General features: G+C 39.4%; 1 protein-coding gene across 6 annotated transcripts in view; it reads right to left on the reverse strand.

The window, feature by feature from the left end:
• Window positions 1–19,905, reverse strand: part of ERC2 (ELKS/RAB6-interacting/CAST family member 2) — a 1,130,613-nt gene that overhangs the window by 316,229 nt on the left and 794,479 nt on the right. The window lies entirely within an intron of this gene.

The following is a 19,905-nucleotide window of genomic DNA, read 5'->3' on the forward strand; positions in this document are numbered from 1 at the left end:
AGAGGGAAAAGCCAAACTCATTGCCGTCGAGTTGAATTCCAACTTATAGCGACCCTATAGGACAGACTAGAATTGCACCATAGGGTTTCCAAAGCTATAAATCTTTTACAGAAGTAGACCACCACTTCTTTCTCCTGTGGAGTGGCTGGTGGGTTTGAACTGTCGACCTTTTGGTTAGTAGTTGATCTCTTTAAGTACTGTGCCACCAGGGCTCCTTAGAGAGAAAGACATTACATGTTATGGTAGAAAAATTCATTTGGATCAGCCAGAAATGGACCACAACATTTTAGGAATAATTTCTCATAGGTGATGTAAAAAACAGCAAAATCTTGTGTTTCATGGCCTCATGAATGTTTTCTGCTTCACAGAACTTTAATTTGTCTTCCCCATCTTTTTGATTTTTTTTCCCTTTATCTCCACAGTAGGTAGAATGAGGGCTGAGAGGGTACCCTAATTCATTTTACAGAAGATTTAATATTTACAGATATGCCCGAGCTCATTCTTTTCCTAGCAGTGGAAAAGAATTTCTGAACAGCTTATGAAGCCTCTTCATTTTGACTGCCTATTTATGGAATACTGTAAAGAAGCCTGCCTGGTGAGTTCAGATGGCCCAAGCTAGTCATATCTGCAACAGAACTCTGTGAGACTTTGAAATATTTCATAGAAGTTCACAGGTCTGCAGGTAAAAAGCCTCAAGATGGTCTGGTCACTGTTTCGAGGACCTCTCCAAACATGGGTGGCATGTGAAGCTTTCCTCACCCTTGGCTTTTTACGATCTACCGTTTCCCACAGATTTATAGGTTTTCTGGATTGTACTCAATACAAATTACAATAATGTAGCTGAAATCTTCCTTGATTTTCAAATGATGTTTCAACCACCATCCACATGAAGCCACCTGGGAAATACCCCCTTGTTAGTCCTTTACTTCTGGCTGGGAGGAAGTTGCTGCTAAAATTAGAGTTTCCACAAGTGCTAAGAGAGGGAAGAGTTGCTCATTTATGTTTTTATTACATATTACTTAGCACCTACTATAAGTGGGGAAGAAAGGCCTGTTGATCTACTCCCAAAAATCAACCAATAAATACCCCAGGGCAGTTTAATCCAATCTGCAATCCATCATGGGAATGGATAAAAACCAGGCAGCATTTTGTTCCATGGTGTATGGGGTCGCTATGAGTCAGGGGCTGACTCAACAACAGCTAACAAGAACAACAACTCTAAGTGGAGAATAATACCCTAAAAGAGAGTAGGGGAGACAAGAAAGATATTTAAAGGAATAACCAAAGATTACGTGACAGAAAGCACCTCAAGGTTGTTGCCATGGGACAACGCTATGGGTATTCAGAAAGAGTAAAGGTTATTTCCAACCTCAGGAGTGACTTCTTGGAAGAGGTATCATCAGAGCTAGGTCTTGAACAAATGGTAGGATTGTTATACTGGAATAAAGAAAAGAATATTTGTCCTAAGGGGAATGACTGAAGGTGGGATCATGTGGGATGCATCACAAAATAAGTCTTGATCATCAGAAAACTTTCTTCCTCTTCGTGCTTAACTTTTGAGTGTTTATATCAGAGAAGTGGAAACCCTGGTGGCGTAGTGGTTAAGCTCTACAGCTGCTAACCGAAGGGTCAGCAATTCTAATCTACCAGGCGCTCCTTGGAAACTCCATGGGGAAGTTCTACTCTGTCCTATAGGGTCGCTATGAGTCGGAATCGACTTGAACTGCACTGGGTTTGTTTTTTTTTTTTTATCAGAGAAGTGGGCTTCATGAATTAACCAGCAGCATCCTTTCCCTTCCCACCAAATCCCACTTCAAATTATTCTAGAAAAGAGAGGCTACTGCACTTGTAAAGTGTCAAAGTTGCTGCCACCACTTTTCTCAGTTTCTTCTTTTAGTTAACCTCCATCCTCTTGCTGTAATTTGAGCCTCTTTCTTCCTTCTTCCTCCCCAGTCAACAGCTGTTTACCACGTCTTTCCTTCTGGCCCATGCCCCCCAATGCCCTGCATTCTTCACTCTCAATTCTCCTTACGATGTGGACCTCACATTGAGATGAAGCATGCACTTCCTTGTGTCAATGAAAAGGCAGTGAAAGATGCCTCCAGAGGGCTGTGAAGTCCACGTCTTCTCATTCATGCTGCCTAGAAGTGCCCTTGGCTTTTCAGCAAGGCCTCTGCTTGGGGTTGGTGCTCGTGGCTGTGTCTACACAAAGCCCGCACTGCACCACCTTCTGCTCACGGAGTTTGTTTTTCTCCTGCCCCACTGAGTTCAGGCTGATCTTTTCTGATCTCTTCTTTAACATATCAAGGTCACAAGGAATTCTAATCCTTTCCTCCAAGGTGCTGGCTACTTCTGAGTGGGTTGCATTCCAACTCAGTGGCTACAGAAACTTTGAAATCAGCCATGTGTTTAAAATACTGAACAAAGACTTAGATCTTGAAATGTGCACTTATCCTTTCACTTACTTTCTTAATTTGTGAATTGACTACCACTTATGGGCCCTGCCTGTACATCTGTTTTAGATGTGGGATTTTTTTTTTTTTTAATTCCTTCATCATTTGAGTTAAACTCTCCATAGTAGGTGACACAAAGCCTGCAATATGCCAACATACAGTAGAACAATTATCTTTTCCTTTGCAAATCTGAGAAAAAAGAATGAGCCAAGTCTTGTCCATCTGTGGAATACATGTACATGGTAGTGAGATGGACAGGCAGGGGTTCTTTAGGGAAAGTCAGAGCCTTGCTGATCCATATGCTTTGGGAAGGAATTACAGAGCCTTCTAACACTGAATCTAATACCATGGAAACTATTCAAACACCCTCTTAGTGCCAAGGCCTATGCCCACTGAGTTTATTCCAGAGGAATAAGAGAATTGGGCCTCTGGCTCTCTATTCTAGAGTCAGGCCTCACAACAAATTCCATGTGTGTGACTGTGTGTGTCAGGCTCTTCTGTTGCCCTTGCTAATTATATATAACCCATCTACAATTTTGTGATGCTTACTATGAGCCAGGCACAGTGCCAAGTATTTTATATCACATCACATTTAGCCCTCTCAACAAGCCCATTGTATTGGGTAAGTACTATAATTATCCCCATTTCATAGATGAAGAAATCGAGGCTCAGAAAAGCAAAAAAACATGTGATCAAAATCTGTCCAACACCAAAGTTTAGGCTCTTGACTGATACCTGCAATGCCATTCTGAATGTACAGAACTAAGTCAGAGTCCTTGTGAATGCTGGGTCTAGATTTTGGCTGGATCACATCCCAAACTCAAAGAAGTCTCAGGGTAGCTTTTAAAACACAGGGGCTTTCTAACTCTGGGATCTTTTAATCTCTTCAGGAAGAAATCTATGATGTGGAAGCCACCTCTCCAAACTTGAGAGAATCCAAGCGCACATCCATCCTTGGAATCCTCTCATTATGTGAACCATACAAAATAACCCAGTACTTCCAGAACCTTCCATATTAGACATTCTGTAAGAACGGAAAGGGGAGGACTCTTAACTAATCCCTCATGTATCCAATTAAACATATTCAATTCAATTATTATTTAAGCCAAGTTTTACCACCAGTGTTCTCTCAATCCTAAAGCCAAGGAGAATGTAGCAGGGATTAGAGCTAGTTCCAACTTGGATGACAGCCAACTGTCATCTTAAAAGATGGTCCAGAATCTCCCCTGACAATCTCAGAGTTCCTTAAATGCCAAGCAGTTAGGACATGTCTTGACCATAGCAGGAGCCACTCCACAAAGAGAATCTTAAGTCCTGGATACGGGCTGAGAAAACACCCATGAGACTTCTTTGGTTTTTCCCCATCATGATCAGTCAGCTATAATGGGAGGACCAGCTATAATGCAATTAAAAAAATAAAAATAAAAAGGCAACACAAATACCTTTGTTGTTATGTTCTGTGGATCCTTGTCTTAGAGGTTATTTCCTTAAGAATTCGCCCTCCTCCTTCAATTCTCACTTGGCTACACCGAGTCTATCATGTAATCAGCACGATACAGAGACAGGAGCAATACCCTAGTGGAGGGACCCTTTATGTGCACAGTGTTGATTCTGTAGCTGCTGAACTGGGGGCCTTGAACACAGCCTACCTCTTCCTTCGGCCTAATGGACGGTCATTAGGGTCAACTCTGTTCAGCTCTGACGGCTTAAAAGTTTCTATTTCTATTTTGTTTTGTTTTTTAATAAACTCAGTTTTTGAAGAATAAAATGCATACAGAAAATTTCACATAACCTAAGTGTACAGCTGGATGTATTTTCACAAAGTGATCACACATGTGTAACCAGTACCCACCTCAAGAGACAGAGCGTGACCATCTTCCAAAGCCTCCTTTGCCACCTCCAGGTTACCCTCCAGCAGGGCTAACCACTGCCCTGAGTTCTAACACCACAGATTAGTTTTCCTATTCGGACTTTATGGAACTGTATATTTTTTATACCACTTACTCCTTTGTATCTGGTTTCTTTCACTCACCATGTAGGTGAAATCCATCTCTGTTGAGACATGTTCCAATGGCTCATTCTCATTGCTCTAGAATATTCCACTGCATGAATAGAACATTAGCCGAAGGCTTAATATTTGTGTTTTACCAGATATCCCCAATTTTGCCCTATCACTCACAACTCAGTGTGGTTGGCCAGCAAAAAGAGGCAGAAAAGCAGAAGGACCTTCCTGAAGCAGCCTAACTTTGCTTACTGCATCTTGGGGTCATGGACACCATGCTCTTTCTAAGTTCTCAGGGGCCTTATGCCCAGAGAAGCTGCAAACAAAGTATCAGTAGCATCAGGCTTGTTTAAGCAGCACCTTTTTGTACTAGCTATTATTCCATGATATTTATACAGATAAGGCTCCCGGTCCCTTAGGAGTTTCCAAGCTAAAAAGAAAACACTGATGCATAGATTATAGACACAGATGAGAAACCCCATACACAACTTAAAGAAAACACACTACATAGAGGTTTATATTGTATAAAATCAGGATCATGGAATAATTGAAAAATATATATCTTTGTCAAATATTTCTAGAACACATTCTAAAAGATAAAGAGCATAAGGCTTAACGAATGCCCAGTTTACATTGTAACGTGCTTTATGCAATCTTTCAAACAAAAACAAAAGCTGTACGATAGCCTGATAAAATCTATCAATCATTCTTGCATCTTGATTTGAATAATGTTAAAAACATGTGTCTAAGGCATTTGGAGAATTTGATTATAAATAAGGTATTTGATATGCAGGTAGGAGGGACCTGAGATAGCCATGACCAAGTGCATGGAATCAACAGGGTAATATTCAGGAAATTAGAAGAATTCTTGTGTAAAGAAAAAATGACTAGAAAAAAAAAAAACTGAAGAGGCAAGTCAAATAAGCAAATTTGAAAACATCCTCAATCTCATTAGTATTACATTAAATGCATAATGAGAAACTATTGTAACCCCATCAGACATCAGATTGGAAAATAAAATTCTCACAAATTCATGGTTTGAGGAAAAAAAAAAAAACAGTAAGTATAAATGGAGGTGCCCTGGGGGTACACTGGTTAAAGAACTCAGCTGCTGAGTGAAAGATCTGTAGTTGAAACCCACCAGCCACACCACAGGAGAAAGATGCAGCAATCTGCTTCCATAAAGATTGATAGCCTTGGAAATCCCGTGGCATAGTTCTATTCTGCCCTATAGGGTTGCTATGAGCTGCAATCAATCTGACAGCAATGGGTTAAATGCATATGAAAGAAAATATGTTACGTGTAAGAAGGATAAAGGCATTTTGTGGGATCATGTCAGAAAAAAACTGCTATTGTTTTTCTAAAGAATTTGAGAGGAGCTCACAAGGAATAATGAAGAGAAAGGCACAGGGCTGTTGGAATCTGGGGGTGATAAACTGGAAAGGGCTTTATAAAACTATCCAGCCATGTTTTCTAAAAAGGAAAAACAATCTTCCTATTTAAGCAAATAATCAAACAAAGATGGTGATGAGACTACTGGTGATGCAGAAAAGCAAGAGAAGTTCCAGAGACATCATCTGCAGCACTTGACAAGACCAGGGGACCTTTTGGCATCAATAGGATGTGATTTGGCAGCCAACATTTACACTTTTGGGAACGCAAATGTCATTCCTTCCTTAAAAGACGCCATTCTATTAGCCAGATTTAAGGCAATGACTTAGCTTTCCTGGCCTGGATTAACACAATAGACTCTAAACTAGGCTCCTAGCCTCTCCACGTATGACTTCTTTAAACTGAAGCTTGAAGAGCTTCCCCAAATGCAAGCCTGATCATAATATGACCCCACTTAAAATCCTTCCAGGATTCTCTTCTGCCCTCAGGATCAAGTGCAAATTCTCCATTTTGGTTTTCATGGCGCTTGGGATCTGGCCTCTACTCACCTTGCCTTGCTTGTCTCTCATCATACTCCAGCCATATGGAACTTGCTGGAATTCCCTCTGCCCAGAATGCTTTTGCCCCAGCCTTATCTGGGCTACTTCTGCTTGCCTCTTAGGTCTCAGGCAACTGATAGTTTCTCTGGAAAGGCTGGTCTGATGGTCCCTCTACACTCTTGTAGCCCCCACAACACACTTATCACAGATTACTGCCTGGCTCCCTGCTGTTAACAGCCCTGGTCAGTGTCTCCTACCCCATAGCCTTGACACTCATGAGCACACAACTGCCAACAGAGTTCTACTGTGAATACCTGCAACTCTACTTGAGGCTTTCTTCTTGGCCTGCCCTGTACACGTATGCCAGGAGCCCTGGAAACAAATGTTTCTGGGAGTATCCCTCAGTTAATGGTGGAAGGAAGATGGAGGGCGGATACCCCAGCATTTCCCCCCTCTGGATAAGCCAACTGCACTCAAGTTGCAAGACCTGCTTCTGAGGAAACTCATCTGAGACACTGGCCCATCTCCCGGTCAGACCATGAGCTCTGTGAAGCTAGGGACTGAGTCCTCTCCTTTACCAGTGGGCCTTGCCAGTGCCTACCACATGCCTGGCACTTAGTAGATAAATACTTAATGAATGAGGTGTGAACACGAGACAAACACTTCTTGCCTGCCTGGTGTTTATTTAGATGCAACATGGAGCCTAATGAGCCCTGGTAGTAAAATGGTTAAACACTCAGCTCCTAACCAAAAGGCTGGCAATTCGAATCCACCTGGTGGCTCCATGGGAGAAAAGACCTGGTGATCTGCTTCCGTAAAGATTGTTGTTGTTAGATGCCATCGAGTCGGTTCCAACTCATAGCGACTCTATGTACAACAGAACGGAACACTACCGGTCCTGCGCCATCCTTACAATGGTGGTTACGCTTGAGCCCATTGTTGCAGCCACTGTGTCAATCCATCTCGTTAAGGGTCTTCCTCTTTCCCGCTGACCCTATACTTTGCCAAGCATGATGTCCTTCTCCAGGGACTGATCCCTCCTGACAACGCGTCCAAAGTATGTAAGACACAGTCTTGCCATCCTTGCTTCTAAGGAGCTTTCTGGTTTCCCGTCCATAAAGATTATAGCCTAGGAAACCCTATAGGGCAGTTCTGCTCTGTCATATTATGTCGCCATGAGTCAAAAATCGACTTGACAGCACCTAACAACGACATGAAGCCCAGAAAAGAACACAGGTTTTAGAGTTCAAAGATCTGGGGTCAATATTGACCCCTCCACCGTCTGAGTGGTATCATGCTGGACAGGGGATATAAGACTGCTGGGCCTCAGCGTCCTCTCCTGTTCAACAGGGGTATTCGTGAGACTCAGGAGAGCTGGTGAAAACTGCAGAGAATTACATGAATACAAATAGTTCTTATTTTAGACGTTCATGTAATTCTTTGTGATTAAATATGGGGAACGAGATTTCGTTTTAGATACCACAGGCACTTGTGGTGGGAAGAGGAAGTTGATGAAAATAAGGATGGGTAAACAGTTCCTTTTGGAAGTCTTTAGAAGCTGACATCTTTGTTTTGATAAAGACCATTTATATTTAAAAAAAAAAAAGAAAAGAAGGGAGTAAGATAGGCTTTAAAAAGCTTAGAAATAATTGCTAAATATAAACAGACATAAGATATATGACAACAGATATGTAATGAACCATATTAAATATGAACAATCTCATTTATGTTTTGTTTTGCTTTTCTCCTTTAACAGCTTCAAGACTCCAAAACACAAACACATTCTGAAAAATGTCTCAGAGTCCAATCAAGTTAAAATCAAGTGTCATATTAGTATCATTGTAACACTTTTTATTTTTGAGACATGCAAAAACTTATACTAACCCACCAAACCACAATTCTGAATACAAGACTTAATAAAGGAAGAAAATTAAAAAAAAAGATATGGTCTAAAACAGTGAAATTCTTAGTTGTGAACAATACCAAACTCCAATATTGAATTAACTGAAAAGCTTTTGATATCTTTTTAATTTAAGCACCAGCCTCAAAAAAAAAGAATCGAAATTCAGAAATAAGAAAAAAACAAAAACAAATCAGGGACAATTCTGATCCACCATCATATTAACAAAGGCTTTATACGAGTGAAAGGTATGCAACAATTTTTACCCAAGAGTCCTCAAAGTTAGTGTTTCCAGGGCTGGGCTTTCTCTCCAGACCCTCACCCACGACTGTGTATCTTATGTATCCATGTACATGAAGGACATAAAATACATGTCAAACAAAATAAAGCAAGTTATTAAGTACAACAAAACCCTAAATCTTGGTGGAAGTCAACAGATAAACAGACTATAACAGTAGAATAGTCTAAATACACAGTGCATAATTCATGGCTAAACCAGGACTGGCTTTGTGCAATATTTCACTGACTCCCCCTTGCAGTCTTCGAGGTTAAGACTGAGTAAACTGCACTGTCTTTGCCAACTCAGCAAAACTCTAGACAATCAAAAAAGAAACCCTCATCCTTTCTAATAATGGGAACAGGCAAGAAGGCAAGGGTGAGAAAAGACGTCTATCCCTTGAAGTTAGACATTAAAAAGAACGGATTAGGATAGGATTAAAAAAGACGAGATTAGGATAACTCCTATCTTATTAATAGACAATTTTATCACTGATAAACTTTTATGTCTTTCTTAGACAATTGTGTTGCTAAAATTAAGAGAGCTGACCAACCTTCTTCCCTACTGTCCATCACTGCCCCTGTGCTTAGTTCATAGTAGGTGTCCAATACACATTTGCTCAAAAAACTTCCTTTTAATTTCTACTTGTTGTCTACTGGGTGCAGCAATGTACTAAAAAAAAAAAAACAAAACAAAACCCAGTGCCGTCGTGCACGCTTGAATATACAATGCCCAATGGCAGCACAACTGCCACCAGTTGCCATCCGGTCGATTCTGACTCATGAAGACCCCATGTAGAACTGTGCTCCATGGGGTTTTCAGTGATTGATTATTCAGAAGTAGAATATCAGACCTTTCTTCCAAGGTACCTCTAGGTGGGCTAGAACCTCCAACGTTTTAGTTACCACCTAAGCAAAAAATCCTTCACACTACCCAGGGACTCCACCCAATAGCAGCGGGAGTGGAAACCTAAATAAGAGTCAACACTTACACAAATTGGAATCCTAGAAGACTTCTCATATTAACCATTTCCCAAATGTAGGACAAGCTAACAAATGGGTGTACATGAATTTCCCAAAGCTGAGAAGGCAGAGCCAAGTCCTTGGCAGCTCTCCAACAGCCACAAATGAGGCTCCATACTGTTAAAGACCACCATGTCTTCTGGAGACTAGAAGCTGAATGGGTTGTGGAATACAATATAGAGTGCAGTGTCATTTTTGGCAAGTAAGAAATGAGAGGAGAAGACAAATACCAAGTCATCACCAGCAAAAGATCATGTATTCATGGCTACATGGGAGAACTATGGCTAGTGATGCTAACAAGCCCGAGCCTTGGCAGTATATGGATCTGTCCGAACAGCAAAACTACGCTAAGATAACTAACTGGGTGCAGTTTAATTCCTTCAAGGTATTCTGCAAATATTTATAATAGCGCTTAAAAGAATGCTGTGAACACAAAAAGGTAAGAACTACTGGTTTCACCTTTCCAAACTGATGGTTTCAACCAATTGTTACCATCTTCTTTTGAATCTGTTGTGGTTCGTTGTGTTTGCTGATCAACGAAGTCAGGTGAACATTCTAATGACAGACGTCTGTGACTTACAGTGCTACAGGGCTGTTTCTGCCTAACACTGAGCAGAAAAGATACAGGGCCTGACAAGTTTTTATACAGCACCATGGGAAAGGGTTTCTCCACTCTTTAACGATTAAAGGCGGAAAGGGAGATAAAAAATCCAAAATGTAGTGTTTTCATTATTATACAAATCATGTTAGTTCAATATAGACTATAATAATAATAATAGAAGAGAAAAATATTGTTAATAAAAAATTAAAAGCAATTAGAATGGCCTAGGTGAAGCAGAAATAATTGAGAATGTATCTATTGAAAAGGATAACATTAATCTTGCTATGAATACCCTTGTTAACTTAGGGTCTCTGTTTACAATTAACCAAGTTACTGAAAACCTTACTACATCATCAATGGATAAAGAGAGAGAGGCAGGCCAATGGAAAAACTTGAGTGTTAACTCAGAACTTACATGGAATTCAGAAGATGGTGGTGAGTGAAATTCTGAAATGTGGGATATGCCCAAATTAAATCCTCAGGGGAAATGCTTAAACCCACTGCCATCAAGTTGTTTCCGACTCATAGTGACCCTATAGGACAGAGTAGAACTGCCTGATAGAGTTTCCAAGGAGTGCCTGCCAGATCTGAACCTCTAACGTCTTGGTTAGCAGCCGTAGCACTTAACCACTACGCCACCAGGGTTTTCGGGGAAATGCTTAGATAACAAAAAAGGTGCCAGGTCTCTGCACCATAGATGCACAAATTAGAATTTCTCTCTGAAATTCTGAAAGTACTGAAAGTACAACTGCATACTTTTCCCAATAAGGAAACACGAACCAGTATTCTCACAAAATGTGCCTTTAGTGAGATGCACTTTTATGTTAAGACACCAGTTTCCATTGGGGGTAGTTGCAGGAGACAGCTCTCTGAAAACCACACCTGCATTTACTGGAAAGGCCCATTGAGGGCATTAGCTATTACGTGGTTCAATATTCCTATAGAAAAATCACACATAAGAAACTCCTTTTAATATGTGGTGCCAGGAAAACCTCTATCCAGGAACTAGTCTGTTTCCTCATTTCTAATAGGGAGAATGGTACAATTCATCCTGTTTCCCTTTTTGCCCTGGCTGCCAGGGAGTTCAGGGTCAAGCCTGATGATCATTCATAGTTAATTACAATGGACTCAGTGGTTAGCAGAGTTACTTCCTCCAGGTTTTCATTTTCAATTTTTATTTTTATTAATCATGTGTGTGTATGGGCTTGATTGCAACTTACTTCAAATCCTTTTTGAAAACGATGAGTTATGTTTACTTCATAAAAGTAAAAGATCATGGAAGATGTCAAAATACACTTTTCCTTGGTATAAATAGCTTTCATAGGTATGTGTGAACATACATATCTTGTCTTTCTCTTTAGGAATAACTACTTGTATACAAGTTATGTGCTATTCAACATTATAACAAGACACATTTTATTCTACTTATGGATGATTTCTTTGACAAAATAATATACATCCTTATTTATAGTTGATGCCTTCCAGAAAATTAACACCGTAATTCTGCAAAACTTTGTTAAGCTCACAGTTACGAGGTCCTTAAAGCTGCCTCTCATGGTTTGGCTGAACTCACAGAATTACTGCAGAGAATTCATTTAAGTTACCTTTACCAAATGTTTGAAATGGACCATCATGTCATTTTCACTTTGCTTCAATGTTTTCTTTTTTCTTAAGTAATACATATGAAACGAATGGTTGATTTGCTTCAAATGGTCAATTTTCCTGCCCTGAGCCTGTTCTATTAGCCAGTTTACATTTAAAAATATTTTCATCAAACAGATTCTCCGCTGACTAATAAGCAAAACACAGCGTTCCAATGTTTTAAGAAAAATACATTAACTTTCTTTCAGATTATTGTTTAAAAAAATGTTCCATGTTGAATTACTGAGCTTGGGATAAACCGGAACGATCCCCCGAGTTTTTAAACCATCTTCATTTCCCTGACCAGGAGGGCTCTGAGTCCTGGATGGTACGAGCCACTCGGCCCTCCTGTCAGTTAGAATTTAGGAAGTCATTTCTCTTTAATGGTTGCCAGACCTCCTGGATAAGCTGGGGCACTCTGCTTTGCGCTGGATCTCCACTGAGAATGGAAGCTTCCTACTGACTTTCCCTTTCACTGCCATAGAGCACTGGGATCCCCCAGCACGAAACTGTTTTGACCCCTGAATCATAAAGTTGCACCTCAACAGTGGGATTGTTTGCAATTAGGTAACTGATCCTTTCCCCATTTAACTTGAGTAAGCTCATTTGATACTAACACCACGCTTCTGGAAATCCACCTTTCCACCCCCACCACCTTATCCACTTGATCTGTCTCCAAGAATAGCTTGGTGCCTTTGTTCCTCAACTCTGCACATAACCAAGAAACCAAGAGCTCAGAGGAGGAGGGGATACCAGCTCAGAGCCTGCAAGTGGGCAGATCAACCTCAGTTTGAATCTGGGAACTGCAATTTACTAGATGCATAGCTTAGGTAAGTCTCTTGGCCCTGCAAAATGTAAGTCTCATCATCTATAAGATGTGGATACTAATAACAGTACCTGCTTCATTCATTCAGCAAATAATGACCCACACTATCTACTGTTTGTCAGGCACTGTGGAGCCTTGGTTGTGCAGTGATTAAGAGCTTGGCTGCTAACCAAAACGTCAGCAGTTTGAATCCACCAGCAGCTCTTTGGAAACCCTATGGGAGCAGTTCTACTCCGTCCTATAGGGTTGCTGTGAGTTGGAATCGACTCGACGGCAACGGGTTTGGTGTTTTTGTCAGATATTAAACAAATGAAAAATATATAGTTACAAATTTTAGTAAGTGTTCTAAAGGAAAGGAATAAAATGTTTTGGCAAGTTACAATGAGAAATGGTGGGAGGAATGACATTACAGAAGGAAATTAAGGAAGGCCTCCTGAGTAAGAATCCTTTAAGTTATGACCAGAAGGTTGAAGCAGTATGTAAGAAGGGAGAAGCCCCCCAAAAGGAGGCTAGTGAAGTTCGACACATCAAAAATACTTGATCCAGAGTTTAGAATAGATCAGTGCTCAGCAAACTGCAGTCCACGGACTGACTGCCTGTTTTTGTAATAAAAGTTTTACTGGAACACAGCCACATCCATTTGTTTATGTACAGTCTAAGGCTGCTTTTACGTTGCAACAACAGAGCAAAGTAGCTCGACAGACCCACAAGTCTAAAATATTTACTATCTGGTCCTTTAATAAAAAGTTTGTCAATTCTGAAAATAGAGTAAACCTTTAATAAATGTTTAAATAAAACAAAATTAAGCAAAGGAAGTAAGCCACCTTCCCTATCCATAGGGATTAGTAAGTAATGGGCTTTAACTCGAAAACAGCCTGAAACTGAGAGATGGGCTAAACTGAAAATCCCGGAAATTTTTAGACTGGCTGAATTATCATAAAATTAAGATGAGCAAACTTTTAAAATATTTTAAGATTAAAAAAATATTTCTATACATAGTGTGTGCACATTCAGGATATAAGAAACTTCTTCCAGCATTATGCATGACTACATGCTATGAAGCAACCTCTCTCTACAAAACTTCATCCTGCAGAAAACATAATTTTATTGTATTAATGGACTCAGACTATAAGGAAAACCTCTAAAGGGTAAAGTAAACAACCGAGTAAACAAACGGAGCTCCAAATCTGAGCTGAAACTAGAGTGGTTTGCTGAAAGCCCAGATAAATAGTAGGAGTTGCCCTGAAAGCAAACATCAAGGTCATTTGTACAATTGTGAGACAGTGGCAAGTTTGAGGAGCTAAATCTGAGAACCTACACTAACCTAGAACTCTTGAAAGAGCAAAGTGGTCCCAAGTCAGTAGAAGCCCCTTGCTCCCAGGAGGAAAAAAAAAAAAAAAAAAAAACCCAGCCCAAACCCATTGCCGTTGAGTGGATTCTGACTCATAGAACTTCCCCATAGGGTTTCCAGGGAGTGGCTGGTGGGCTCAAATTGCCGACCTTTTGGTTAACAGCCAAGCTCTAAACCCCTATGTCACCAGGGCTCCACAGGGAGAAGCTTCAGTAAATCCTTTCTGGAGAAAAGTATCTCCAGTTTAGTATTTTAGGATTCCCACAGATCAAGGTTTATCAAATATGAACTCCCAGAGATCACCAAACATATAAGAAAACCAATGACCAATAAGGGAAAGACAGTGGAATAAACAAGAAAAACTGCAAAAATAGATAAACATTCCTGATGGTTTCAGCTATTGTAGTTATGGACTACAGAATATAAAACAGCTACTTAAGAAATGCTGAAGGAAACAAAATACTTAAACACAAATGAGCATTGCAACAAGAGGCTATTAAGAATGATCAGAAAGATTTGAAAAATTAAAATTAATCCTTGGGGAATGAAAAAAATATCATTGTTAATCTAAAAGACTTGATGATGGATTTAACCACAGAGTAGACACAGCTGAAGAGAGAATGAGTGAGCTGGGAGAAATAATTAAAAGAATTACACAGAATGCAGCCCAAAGAGATAGGGAGAGGAAAAATGAGAACGAGATGTTAAGCCATATGGAGGATACAAAACAGAAAGTCTAACACACACCTAATTAGAGTCCAATAGAGACTAGAAATATGAAGAGGAGGTGATATCTGAAGACATAGTGGCTGAGAACTATACAATCTAATGAAAGAAATGAATTCACCAATACGAAAAGCAGGGAAATGAGATAAATTTTACATCTAAACATTGTAGTAAGATTAAAGAGCATTAAAGAAAAAAATTCTTAAACACACACACACACAGAGAAAGAGAGAGAAAAGCTAATTACTTACAAGAAGCCTGAGAACCAACTTTTGAAAAGCAACAGTAGAAGCCAGAAGTTGGTGGCATAAAATTTTCCTGAGTGAAAATAACTATCAACTTAAAATTGAGTGATTCAATAATGAGGGTGAAATACAAAGTTTCCAGGGAGTGGCTGGTGAATTCGAACTGCCAACCTTCCTGTTAGCAGCTGAAACTCTTAACCACTGTGTCACCAGGGCTCTGAAGGCATTTTCAGAGAAAGAAAAATTGAGTTTACTAACAATAGACCTAACTATCAGAGAGATGCAAATCAAAATCACAGTGAGATACAATTTCACTCCCACTACGATGACTAAGATTAAAAATAAATAAATAAATAACAAGGATGTGGGGACATTGGAACCCTTATTCATTGCTGGTGGGTATGGAAAACAGTACAGCCATTGTGGAAAACAGTGCAGTGGTTCCTCGAAACACAAAAAATGGAGCTATCAAATGTTCCAGCAATTCCACTCCTAGGTATATATATTCAAAAGACTTGAAAGCCAAGACTCAAACAGAGACTTACATACCAATGTTCATTGCAGCACTATTCACAACAGCCAAAAGGTGGAAACAACATAAACGACCATCAGCAGATACATGGATAACAAAATATGGTACATACATACAATGGAATACCCCTCAGCCAGTCGGAGAAATGAAGTTTTGATCATGCTACAATATTTATGGAGCTTGAAGACATTATGCTGAGTGAAATAAGTCAACCATAAAAGGACAAATATTGTATGATCTCACTTATATAAAAAGAAGAAGAAAAAAAAACAAGGCAAAGGTATAGAGACCAAAGTTTATTAGTAGTTACCAGGGTCAGGAGGCAGGGGAAAAAGGAGGACTAACAGTGACGGAAAAACCTCTACCAATTACTGTAATTGCTGTCAATAAGTTGTACACCTATTAAAAGTAATGCAATAGATATGTTTACAACAATGATTTAAAAAAAAAAAAAAAACCAGCTGCTGAGGCTGCTTACATACAACAAAAGACCTCATGGGATCTGATTCCTTGGTTTGGAGGTTTAGCGTCATGGTTTCATGGGACATCCCAGTTAACTGGCCTAAGAATGTGTTTAGTGCTTCTGTTCTATCTCCTAGTTTACTGTATAGTGCCTGGGGTCTTAAAAGCTCGCAAGCGGCCATCCAAGGTACAATTGTTCATCATTCACCTGGAGCAACAGACGAAGAAGGAGAGTCAGGAATAGGAGGATATGGAATATGTGGCTAATTACCTCCATGAACAACTAACACCTTTGCCATGAGACCAAAAGAACTGGATGGTGCCTGGCTACCATTACTGGACATTTTGATCAAGAGGAATCCTGATCAAAAAGGGAAAAAATGCACAATAGAATTTCAAGTTCCCATGGACTCCAGATTTTTTGGAGCTATGAAGGCTGGATGAACTTCTGAAACTACTGCCCTGAGATAATCTTTAAACTTTAAAACAAAAATGTCCCCTTAAGGAAAAATAAAATCAATTACATAGAAACTAACATCCTGCTTAAAAACCACTGGGTAACAGAAGAAATCAAACATAGAGTTAAAAAAAATCCTAGAATCAAATGAGAACAAAAACACATTGTACCAAAACCTTTGGGACACAGCAAAGGCAGTGCTCAGAGGTCAATTTATAGCAATAGCTGTGCACATCGAAAAAGAATTACGGGACAAAATCAAAACACTGCTACGGAACTTGAACAAAGAGAAAGAGAACAGTAAAAGAAGCCCACAGCCACCAGAAGAAAGGAAATAATAAAGATCAGAGCAGAAATAAATGAAATAGAGAACAGAAAAACAATAGAAAGAATTAACAAAACCAAAAGTTGGTTCTTTGAAAAGATCAGTAAAATCAACAAACCACTGGCCAAATTGACAAAAGAAAAACATAAGAGGACACAAATAACCCAAATAAAGAATGAAATGGGGGACATAATAACAGACCCAAATGAAATAAAAAGGATCATAACAGAGTATTATGAAAAACTATACTCCAACAAATTTGAAAACCTAGAGGAAATGGACAAATTTCTAGAAACACACTACCTACCCCAACTAACACAAAATGATGTTGAAAATCTGAACAGACCCATAACGAGAGAGATTGAAAAGGTAATAAAAAAAACTCCCCCCCAAAAAAAAAGCCCTGGTCCAGATGGCTTCACTGGAAAATTCTACCAAACATTCAGAGAAGAGCTTACACCAGTACTATTTAAACTATTTCAGAACATAGAATAGGAAGGGATACTTCCAAATTCATTCTATGAAGCCAGCACAACCATGATAACAAAACCTGGCAAAGACACCACAAAAAAAGAAAATTACAGGCCAATATCTCTCATGAATATAGATGCAAAAAATTCTCAACAAAATTCTAGCCAAAAGAATTCAGCATCATTTAAAAAAAACACACCACACTCAAGTAGGATTCATACTAGGCTGCAAAGATGGCTCAATATTAGAAAATCAATCAATGTAATCTACCACATAAATAAAAGAATCACATCATCATCTCAATCCACACAGAAAATGCATTTGACAAAGTCCAATACACATACACCCATTCCTGATAAAAACTCTCAATAAAATAGGTAGAAAAGAAGAGAAATTCCTCAACATAATAAAGTGGCACAGTGGTTAAGTGCTACAGCTGCCAACCAAAAGGTCAGCAATTCAAATCTACCAGGCACTCCTTGGCAACTCTGTGGGGCAGTTCTACTCTGTCCTATAGGGTTGCTATGAGTCAGAATCGACTTGATGGCAATGGGTTTGGTTTGGCTTGGTTTTTATACAAAACCTACAGCCAACATAATTCTTAATGGAGAGAGACTGAAAACATTCCCCTTGAGAACAGGAACAAGACAAGAATGCCCTTTATCACATTCCTGTTTAACATTGTGCTGCAAGTCCTAGCTACAGCAATAAGACAAGAAAAAGAAAAAAAAGAAAGGGTACCCAAACTGGCAAGGAAGCAGGAAAACTGTCTTTATTTGAAGATGATATGACACTATACATAGAAAACCCAAAAGACTTCATGAGAAAACTACTGGAACTAATAGAAAAATTCAGCAGAGTGGCAGGATACAAGATAAACACACAAAAATAAGTTGGATTCCTATACACCAATAAAGAGAATGATGAAAAGGAAATCAGGAAAACAATACCATTTATAATAGCCCCTTAAAAAATAAAATACTTAGGAATAAATCTAACCAGGGATATAAAAGACCTATACAAAGAAAACTACAAACCACTACTGCAAGAAACCAAAAGAGACCTACATAAATGGAAAAACATACCATGCTCATGGGTAGATAGACTCAATCTTGTGAAAATGACGATTTACCCAAAGCAATCTACGAATACAATGCAATCCCGATCCAAATACCAACGATATTCTTTAAAGAGATGGAAAAACTAATCATTAATTTTATATGGAAAGGGAAGAGGCCCTGGATAAATAAAGCACTATCAAAGAAGAAGAATAAAGTAGGAGGGCTCGCACTACCTGACCTCAGAACCTACTATACAGCTACAGTAGTCAAAACAGTCTGGTACTGGTACAACGACAGATACATTGACCAATGGAACAGAATTGGGAACCCAGATGTAAATCCATTCATCTACGGTCACCTGATTTTCGACAAGGGGCCAAAGTCCTTCAAATGGGGAAAAGACAGTCTTTTTAACAAATGGTACTGGCAAAACTGGATGTCCATCTGCAAAAAAAATGAAACAGGACCCATACCTCACAACACACAAAAACTAACTCAAAATGGATCAAGGACCTAAATATAAAACCAAAAACTATAAAGATCACAGAAGAAAAAATAGGATCAATGCTAGAGACCCTAATACATGGAATTAACAGGATACAAACCATAACTTAACAAGACATAAACTCCAGAAGATAAGCTAGATAACTAAAAAAAAAAGATAACTAGGATCTTCTAAAAATTAAACAGTTAATGCTCATCAAAAGACTTTGCCAAAAGAGAACCTACAGACTGGGAAAAAGTTTTTGGCCATTACAAATCTGACAAAGGTCTAACCTCTAAAATCTATAGGAAAAATCCAACACCTCTACAACAAAAAGACAAAAAAATCCTATTAAAAAATGGGCAAAAGAAATGAACAGACACCTCACCAAAAAAGACATTCAAGTGGCTAACAGACACATGAGGAAATGCTCACAATCACTAGCCATTAAAAAATATATATATATGCAAATCAAAACCACAATGCGATACCATCTCACCCTGGCATTACTGGCACGAATCAAATAACAGAAAATAACAAATGTTAGAGGGGCTGCAGGGAGACTGGAACAATTAAAGCACTAGAAAACACGAAAATGTACGTTGGAGGGTAGCGAACAGAGTTAACATGTTCTATCATCTTTAGATTGTCTGGAAGGGGAAATTAATTGTCCATGGTAGCAGGGGCAGGGGCCACGCACAGCTCTATCACATAGTCTACTTTTCACCAAGGCTGATCCGGCCACCACCACAGCTGAGTGCCAAACTTACCCTCAGCAAAGGCCAATACTGAGCTCCTGGGAGGACCAACTGGTTATATCGGGATAGGCTGAGGACACTGGGCTTCCCTGACTTAGGAGAGGGCAGTGCTGTGGCTTAAAAAGGATAGAAATATTCTGCTGGGATTTGCCTTCTTTTCTTTCAATGCTTCCAACAGGACCACAATTATTAGACACACAGAATGACTTATCCACCACATGGTATCCCACACAATATCACCTCCAACAAGGGAACACATCTCACAGCAAAGCAAGTATATCAGTGGGACCATTACCTATAAGCGGTGGTTTGATACAATACCCTAAGTTGGGAGACAACATCCTAAGAGGTTGGGGTGCTATCCTATAGGAATTCAACAT

Source organism: Elephas maximus, chromosome 20 (genome assembly GCF_024166365.1).
Source record: "Elephas maximus indicus isolate mEleMax1 chromosome 20, mEleMax1 primary haplotype, whole genome shotgun sequence".
Lineage (NCBI taxonomy): Eukaryota > Metazoa > Chordata > Mammalia > Proboscidea > Elephantidae > Elephas > Elephas maximus.